This window comes from Octodon degus, unplaced genomic scaffold (assembly GCF_000260255.1).
Source record: "Octodon degus isolate 3935 unplaced genomic scaffold, OctDeg1.0 scaffold00054, whole genome shotgun sequence".
Taxonomy (NCBI): Eukaryota; Metazoa; Chordata; class Mammalia; order Rodentia; family Octodontidae; genus Octodon; species Octodon degus.
The window spans coordinates 1432503-1441889 of NW_004524630.1; the positions used below are offsets into that span (position 1 = coordinate 1432503).

The following is a 9387-nucleotide window of genomic DNA, read 5'->3' on the forward strand; positions in this document are numbered from 1 at the left end:
CACTGCAGAATGCCTGCTAGTAACAACACAATATAAGTTGCAGAGAGTAATGATGACAGGTGAAAGGGTAAGTGTGAGTTTTATCTCATATAAGTAATGTATGATCAGATCTGTTGATGCATTTACAGCCAGAAGTAATTCTTTCTTCAAAACATAGAGACATGGTCCAAACTACTTAAGTTAAAAGGCTGAAGGGCAGAGGTACTGTCTCTGAACAAAGAAAGCTGAAAATAGATCACTGAAAGGCAGTATTTAAATAAAAATCTTGATATCACTTACAACCTCTCCTCACCCTGCTTGACCTCAACTCTCAGTGCCAAAAATTCAAACAGAAGAACTATCCATGTAAATGCATGAAGAAAGGCCCCCAAACCTCCTAGCTACCCCAAGGCAGATCCAGGCATCTCCAATGAAGAGGAAAGGAAATACCAGGTAGCAGAGTGTCTGGCTTGGGGTTCTTGCAAGGGAAACATATAATACAGGTTACAGTTTATAATACTACTTTATAAGGAATCACCCAAGAATCATATACAACAAGTGCAAGAAATCTATCCACACACTAAATACTAAGGACTCCAGCTGAGGGCCTGGAGCCTAGTATCTTGCATGAGTCCAGATAAAAACCTAGAACTCAGCCTGATAGCTCAGCAGACTAAAGCACCTGCTTAAACAGAGTGCAGCAGCTGGGGTTCAATCCCCAGCATGCCGTGCTGTCCCTGCCCCCCAGGGCACGCTGAGACTGCGATTGAGACTGGGTGTGGTGGCCCATGCCTGTAATCCCAGCACATGAGAGGCTGAAAACAGGAGGATCACTATGAGTCTGATCTATGTAGTGAGACCCTGTAGACCCTGCCTTAAATACAGAAACAACAACAAAAACAAACAAAAAAAACTAGAGCTCATAACAACACTTCCCACAAGTCCAACTGGAGGCCTAGAGCCGACAAGAAAACCTCATGCAGGTTCACTTCACAGATCCATGTTGGAAAGGCCCAAAGATCAGTGGTGAAAGCTAGGAAGTTTATGCCAGCAGGATGAAGAATCTGTGTTAGCAAGCTGAGGGATCTGCACTGGAGCTAGGACGCAATGCTCAGGGTAAGTACCAGAGCGCCCCCAAAAGTATCACAGCCATCCTCAGCAGCCGGGAGGTCCCAAGCTCCTCCAGCAACGAGGAAAGCTGAGTTCCCAGCAGGAAAGCCAACTTGACAAGCTTCTCCATGAGGCTGAACAGTGCACCATCTTCCCCTCCAGAGCCAGGAAGCGATGCTCAAGATGAGGACTAAAGCTTCTTGAAAGTTCACTAGGAAAGCCAGCATGACAAAGTCCTCCAGCAGAACAGCCCAAGAGAACTAGTAGTTTCCAACAACTCCAACAGCTTCTTCAAATAGCATTCCTAATGGCATTTCTGGCAGCTTTTCCTGTTCTGCATTTACACTGCTGGCAACAACCCTCAGGTGGGTGTCCTGCACCCAGCACCATGCTAGTTCAATTTAGATGGGTGTGCGAATTGGACCGTCAGCTATCCACCACTCAGAGCTTTATGAATTGATTAAAGAAGAGTTAAAGGAACTTGGTGAGTTTAGAGAGGACATGGTCCAAAATTTTATGGAATTATAATAACTAAGAACTGATGTGGATTTGAGGAAAATAAGTAAAAAACTGGAAAGAACTGACCAAAACAGTTCAAAACATGAATGACAAATTTAACAGAGATATATAATTCATGAAAAGGTATTACACAGTAATGCTATATATAGAAATTATATATCATTCATAAATTGTATAAATGGCGAGTGTGAAGGCAAAATTTCTGAAATAAAGCACAAAGTTGGAAATTGTGAAGAGTTATACAGAGAAGGCTTAAAAACAAGAAAATAAAAATTTACACAGCAATTCCTAGATGAAGCTGAGAAGACCAACCCTAATGATGTTTCTGGCAGCTTTCCCTGTTCTGCCTTTATAAGGCTAATTGGAATAAGAATGAAATTGAAAAATAGCATACATGGAATAAGAATATTTTTTGGAATAAAATTTTTACAGAAATTAGTATAGAAATTCTCCCAAGTATGAGGAAAGAGTTCAGTATATGGGTGAAGAAGGCTTATAGAACACCAACCATGATGCAAAGAAGAAGCCCCCCATGACGCATTATAATTAAAATTCCAGATGTTCACCAAAAACCCCAGAAATTTGAATGCTTCAGAGAAAAGCAAAGCATCCCATGTAGAGTAAGCCCACTAGAATTACAGCAAAGTTCTCAACACAAACTTGAAAGGCCAGAAGAGTCTGGAGTGTGACGTATTTCAGGCCCCAAGGTAACGATTTTATACTCAGATTAACACATCTGACAAAACTTTTCAAAGTAAGTAGAGAAATGAAGACATTCGCTGAAAAAGAATAGCTCAAGAGACTTGAGCACAAAATCAGCAATCCAGGAAATAATCAGGAATACCCTGGATGGAATGATAGAGCCAGCTAAACCTCAAATTCCGATGTGATGAATGCAACAACCAAGGCAGAAAGATAAACAAAAATGACAGAAAGAGAAAGGAGACAGCAATAAAAAAGTATGCTGTGGTAGGAATAAATCAATACTTTTCAGGAATGATAGTTTTCATAACCTCAGCTCCTCAAATACGAAACAGATTGGCAGAATGCATCAAAGAAAGGCATAAAATATCAGACAACTGAACAACAAAACTAAAATCAATCACAGAAGAAACGATAGAAAACTTAGAAACATCTGAAGAATAACACACTGCTCAGCACCCACTGGCTCACAGAACTCAAGGAAGAAATAAAAGATTTCTAGAATCAGATCTCAATGCCATATATCACAGTGGAACGCATGTGACACAAAGCCGGCTTTAAAGGGGAAGCTCAGCATGTGAGGACACTTCGAGCTCGCATCACTCCCGGCACCATCTTGATCACCCTCACCGGGCATCACAGAGGCATGAGAGTGGTCTTCCTGAAGCCGTTGGCCAGCAGCTTGCTTCTTGTGACTGGGCCTCTTAGCCTTAATCATGGTCCTCTACGAAGAACACTCCAGAAATATGTCATTGCCACCTCCACAAAAATTGATATCAGCAAAGTGAAAATCCCCAAACACATCACTGATGTTTATTTCATGAAGAAGAAGCTGCAGAAACTCAGACACCAGGAGGGTGAGATTTTCAACACCGAGAAAGAGAGACAGCAGACTGCAGAGTAGCTCAAGATGAGTCAGAAAGCAGTGGACTCAGATTTTATCAAAAATCAAAGCTGACCTTCAGTTCTGGGGCTGCCTGCAATCCATTTTTGCTCTGACAAATGGAATTTTTCCTCACAAATTAGTGTTTTAAATTTCTTACTAGGAACCTAATTAAATGATACATTAAAAAATGTATCAGAATAGAAAATCACACAAATCAATAGCATATGTGTATGCCAGTAATGAGAAAGAAAATAGGAAAATGGTATCATTCACAATAGCACCAACAGCAAGGATATAATCAAGAATTAACCTAACTATGGAAGTAAAAGACCTCTACAACAAAAACTACACTACTGTGAAAGAGGAAATTGAACACAATATCAGAAAATGGAAAGATGACTCCTGTTCTTGGATAGGCAGGACCAAATAATCAAATACCAAACTGATGTACAGATTCAGTGCAATACTAATGAAGCATATAAAGTGTTCAACTTCTCTGGCCAGTAGGGAAATCTAAATTAAAGCAATGCTAAGATTTTATCTTACACCAGAAAAAAAATGGCAACAATAAAAAATTAAATAATTCCATATTCTGGAATAACTGTGGTGAAAAAGAAACACTTCTGTGTCGTTGGTGGAAATATAAAATAGTACACTCATTATGGAAGTCAATACAGACTTCTTTAAAGAATAAAAGATGGAAAGGCCATTTGACCTGGGTGATCCACTTCTAGGTATCTTCCCCAAAGAGGTAAAGACATCATATTACAGCGTCGCATGCATACAAATGCACACAGCAATGGCATCCATGATAGCTAAAGATTGGATGCAGCCTGTTCATCCATCAACAGACAAGTGGATAAAGCAAGGGTGACATCTAGCCACAATAAAATCTATGTAGAAGAACAAATTTGAGATTGTTGTAGGAAAATGGATATACAGTACCTGGAAAATATTTTAAGAGCAATAAATCCATTAAAGAAGCTTAAATATCATATGGCTTCTCTCACTTGAGTAATGTCAAGTACAAATAAGAACATAAGAAAGGACTGGCAGAAGAACATGGGAGATAGCCATTCTGCAGATGGGAAATGGTCCAAGAACCAAGGGCGAGGGAGAGCAGGCAGCCTGCGACGTGTCATGAGCGTGCACCAAATGCAAGGAGTGTGAGCACTGTATGTCATAAACATGACCCAAGAATAATAATAGTAATAACAATAATAATGAAAATAGAGAAAATTTATCTAGAGATGGGGAGGGCAGTGGGTAGGGTGGGTCAGGGCATAAAAGGAACCTAGATGTATTGTGTCCACATACCTACTCCAAGGCTGTTTTTAAGCTTCATGTGCTCCAAATAGATACTAATAAAATAAATATTTTCAGAGACCTGTCCATGGAGAAACCAGCGAGATTATTTAACTTGCACATGGGAAGTTCACAGCAGCCACTGATTATTTTCAAGGAGTTGAAACTTTAAGGCAACGAGAGGAAAGATAAGAAGTATAAAAAGAATCAAATGGAACTTTTAAAGATAAAAATCGCAATTGAAAATTCATATGATGAATTTGACAACTGAATATCTAAAACCTTTTATAACTTTTGTAAACAAAACATCAAAATATTCTAAACTGAGGAACAGAGAACAAAAGTTATGAAATAAACAAATAAGAGCAGTTTCAGTGATGTGCGGGACAGCGTCAGGTCATCCAAAAAGGACGCAATGAGCCTTTCGGAAATGGAACTCGGCAGGCACACACCTACAGAACAGTGAAGGGCAAGTTACACCTTTGGTTAAAAGTATCAAACCATAATTATAACATATTTATCACATCATAATGACCTTAATGAAAATCAATGATAGAAAATCTTTAGCCACTGGTTAGGGGAAAGACACAGTTGAAATTAATGAACAAAATAAAAATTGCTACACACTTATCATCAATAAAACACAATACCAAATATGATGCATAACTTTAAAACACTGAAAATATGGAGAAAACCTGTTGGGTTAGGATCCTATATGTACAAAAAGCATTATTCAAAACTAAAGTGAAGTAAGTATATTTCCCAAACAGTTAGAAACTGAGTTATTTACTAGTACCATCTTGGTCTGCAAAAATGTCAAAATAATCTTTTTAGTGTGAATAAAAATGATACCAACTGGAAGTTCAGATTTATTCAAAGAAATGAATATTTACACAAGTATTTTCTCAAAAATTATAAAAGGCAATTTAGTGTTTAAAGTAAAAAGAAAACAGCATGTCACCAGACTTATAGTATATATTTTATACTCATTACCATAATATTAATTCATAGTAGATCAGGGTACCTTAAAAATTCATAGAGGAAACACACACACACACACACACACACACACACACACACACGTACACACAGTGACACAATAAATGTTTAGTTAACCCAAAAGTGGTCATTATACCTAGTAAAGCCAAGTAATTCTGAGACATTAAAATAATCTTAATACATAAGATATTTAGCAGGATTACTGTCTTCCTTTGTACAGACACATATTTCTTAGAGGAAGAACGTAGTTTCCAGTATAGGGGCCTAAAGTATCTTCACCCCTAGTGTTGTTTATAGGCAGGCCAATGAGCTTTGCTGGTTTCATTCATCCCTGATTCAACTCCAACTGACAATCAAAGATCAAAACTTCCCAGTGCATCATGCGCAAGTGTGCCCTGTCACCATCGAGGCAGCCACCCGCTCTCCATCATGTGCAGGAACTTCTGTCATGTGATCTGCATGGAGTCGGGTGGCCGCTGGTCATCATGCTATGAAACATCATCTCAGAGCTTGCGGCAGGGCGGGAAGCACCGCACGTAGGTGTTGACTTCTGTGATAGTTTTCTGCATCTTAATCTGGTTTTCTTCCTGGTAAACAGTATTTTTTGATCTATTAAGTTGGATTCAAGGCTACCTTATATCTTCCATACCATGCTGTCTAACTGTCCCATCAAATGACTGCTAGCTTTGAGCAAATCGCTTGAACACACAGTTCTTGTCTCAAATTATGTGAAATCATGTTTCCCTTTTGCAGCCTTTTTAGTCAGGACTTTATTGAATTCCAAGCTACTGTGCACAATGCATTGCATTAAGCCGCTATCAACACAGTTCTGGCACTTCGGTACCTGCTTTACTGGACTGAAAAAATGCCGAATGTCAAATGCTGATGAAATTCATTAAACCAAATTATGTATTTTGTTTCTGGATTAGTAGAAGTTCTTAACTCAGATGTAGATCTATACTCAAATGACTTGATCAAATGATGCAAACTTCTGGAAAAAGATTATCATCTCAGCTGGCACATGAGCAGGAGCAGGCGGCACACTGATCTGGTCCACTCAAGCAGCATAGTAAAGCTCATAAAGGCGGGTGACATCGGGGTCAAGGGTCCACACAGAGGGACTGCAAGGGCCATGTGAAACTGAAAGTCCCATGCAAGCAGGTGAGAATAGGGCTCAGCAAAGTAGACTAGAGGCATCGCACCAGCCAGCTCTGAAAGCAGAGGAAGGGGTGGCTCTGGCCAAGAAGAGACAGCTTGGCAGCAAAGATGGGGCTCCCAGTCAGGTGCTGAATGTCACAAAGTGCAAGTGTATGCAAGATCGCATAATAGGATTTCCTGCCTGCAGCCCTTCATCTGCTTCAGGATGGGAACACAGGAACAGAAACAGCACTCCTGAAGGAATGGGAGGGTACCAGTTGCTCTATGTTGCTGTGCCCCAGATTGAAACATCAGTGGTTTTTTTACACCTGCAAAACCAGGAGATCTGCACTGGTGTTGGACATGGCTGAAGTGGCTGACGCCATTCTGTTCCTCCCTGATCCACTGGAAGACTGGGACAGCCCTGGGGATGACTGCCTTTCCTGCCACTTGGCACAGGGCCTTCCTACCTACACACTAGCTGTCCAAGGGGTTTCTGGTCTGCCACCGAGGAAGCAGGTAGATTCCAGAAAGAAGCTAAGTAAAGCTGTGGAGAAATGCTTTCCTGGTGACAAGATCTTCCTGCTAGACACTCCGCAGGAGGCTGGAATGCTGCTGGGGCAGTGGCTAACCCAAAGCAAAGGCACCCTGCTTTTCTAGATGGTGGGCTTACTTGTTTACCTGTGCTGCTAATTTTGTGCCTAATGAAGAAAATAACTTGGACGGCACCTTGAAAGTATCAGGCTGTGTTTGTGGGCAGACTTTGAGTGTAAACTGCTTGTGTACTTGTTCTGGTGGGCTCGGGGCCTGAGATTGCATTTTGCTCCTTCTCTTTCTCATTTTGTATAGCACTGTCCTCTGACCTTTGGTGTAGAGCTTTGGTGCAGTTATGACCCTAGCACCTACTGAAATTCGGGTGCAGATCTATGAAGTTTGAGTTCACCCCCATTGTGCCTGGCTTCGGTCAGGTGCTGTGCTCAGCTTCTTCCTGCTGTAGCCCTTGGAAGTGAACCTGTTGTGCCCCTCTGGCAAGATGTTCTGCTCCTGGATTAGCTGGACAGTTCTGGCCCCTAGCCTCTCTTCAGGGACTTCATGTGCAGAGTTTCACCCCAGGCCTGTATGCCAGACCTGGGCTGGGTCTGGAGGGGTCCAGAGAGCAGGACAGAAGGACTCACTCACAACTGGGCCTGGGCTAGGTTGGGAGGGATCCAGCAGGCAAAGGGGAGCATGGAAGCTCTCCCACACACTGGCCAGGCCTGGGTTTCAGCTGGGTCTGGAGTGGTCCTGAGAGTGCAATGGAAGTTCTCACTCACAGGGTGGGCCTGAGCTGAGTCTGGAGGGGTCCAGAGGGCTCAGGGGAGCTTGAAAGCTCTCCTGCACACTCACTGGCCCTGAGCTTGGGCTGGGTCTAAGTGTAAACAGCTTGATACATATGATTGGACATGGTGATTTTCAAATGAAATACATTGAAGCCCCTATGGACCCTTTCGGCTTAAATCCTAGAATGATTAAATCTCAGAAGGATCCAGGCATGGCAGTGGAGGTTTGTGCTACAGATGCTGTAGCTGCTGATATGGAAGAAGACATTATGGTCCTAGTGCATGTAGAACCCCCAGATAGGAGTCTTTGCAAACAGAGGTTATCCCAGATCCATGGGATGGGGGCAGACATGGCCCACTGAGGAGGGCTGAGAGAGGCAAAGGGTTTGTTGAAGCAAAGTACCGAGGTGGTGAAGAAGGTTCCCAAGGAGCATCTGGTTACCCAGCTGAATGGATTTTGGAAGAAGGTGGTGAATGTGGTGAGGAAGGGGATGACTACGATGATACAGAACATGAGGATTTTATGGAAGAGAAATCTCTGTGAGGGTGGTGAAGAGGAGCAGGAGGACTGTGAAACTACGACAGTGGGGGAGTCTGTGCATGGTGAACTCCATGATAAGAAAGTGGCTGAAGAGGCTGAGGGAAAGATGCTGGAGAAACAGAGACAAGGAAGATTGGAGGAAGTGGACACACCGTGATGTGGCTGATAGAGTTTGACTTCAGAAATATAGAGGCCTCAAGAGCTTTTGGACATCTCCGTGGGATCCTAAGGAAAACCTTCCTCGAGATTATGCTCATATTTTTCAGTTTCAGGACTATACTAATACTCAGAAATGCATCTTTAAAGAGATTGTGAAAAAGAAGCTGAAGAGCTGAGGTTGGCTGGTATGTCACGCTTCATGTCTCTGAGGTCCCTGTCTCAGGGTTGAGGACTCCAGATGCACCCTTGATTGCATTTTCTTTGGTACCTCGTGAACAGAAGGTGTCAGTAGTCAATGTGGTGGTGAGCAGGCACCCTGGCAATGCTGAGCCTGTGAAAGCCAAGGAGGCACCGTTGTGGATTCAGACGTTTCCGAGCTTCACCTTTACTCTCTCAGCACGCTGCAGCAGACAAACACAACTTTCAGGGATTTCTGACTGCTGATGCAGCCTCGGGAGCAACAGTGTATGCACCAGTCACTCTTCTTCTTGCTTCTGTGCTTCTTTTTAAGCAGGAAAGCAACAGAATGCACAGCCTTGTTGCTACAGGGTATTTGTTGTCAGTGGATCCAGACAGAATAGTCATTAGGAGAGTTGTTCTGAACGGTCATCCCTTCAAAACTTTTACTCAGATAGCACTAGTGCACTACATGTTCTTTAGTAGAGAGGATTACTGTGGCTTAAACTGGTGGAACTGAGGACAGAGTGGGGCCACTGGGGACACATCAAAGA

The 9387-nt window shown here is 42.3% G+C and overlaps 1 pseudogene; it reads left to right on the top strand.

The window, feature by feature from the left end:
- Nucleotides 1-6481: 6481 nt before the first annotated feature.
- On the top strand, nucleotides 6482-9382 carry LOC101571061 (annotated as a pseudogene).
- The last annotated feature ends 5 nt before the right edge of the window (nucleotides 9383-9387 follow it).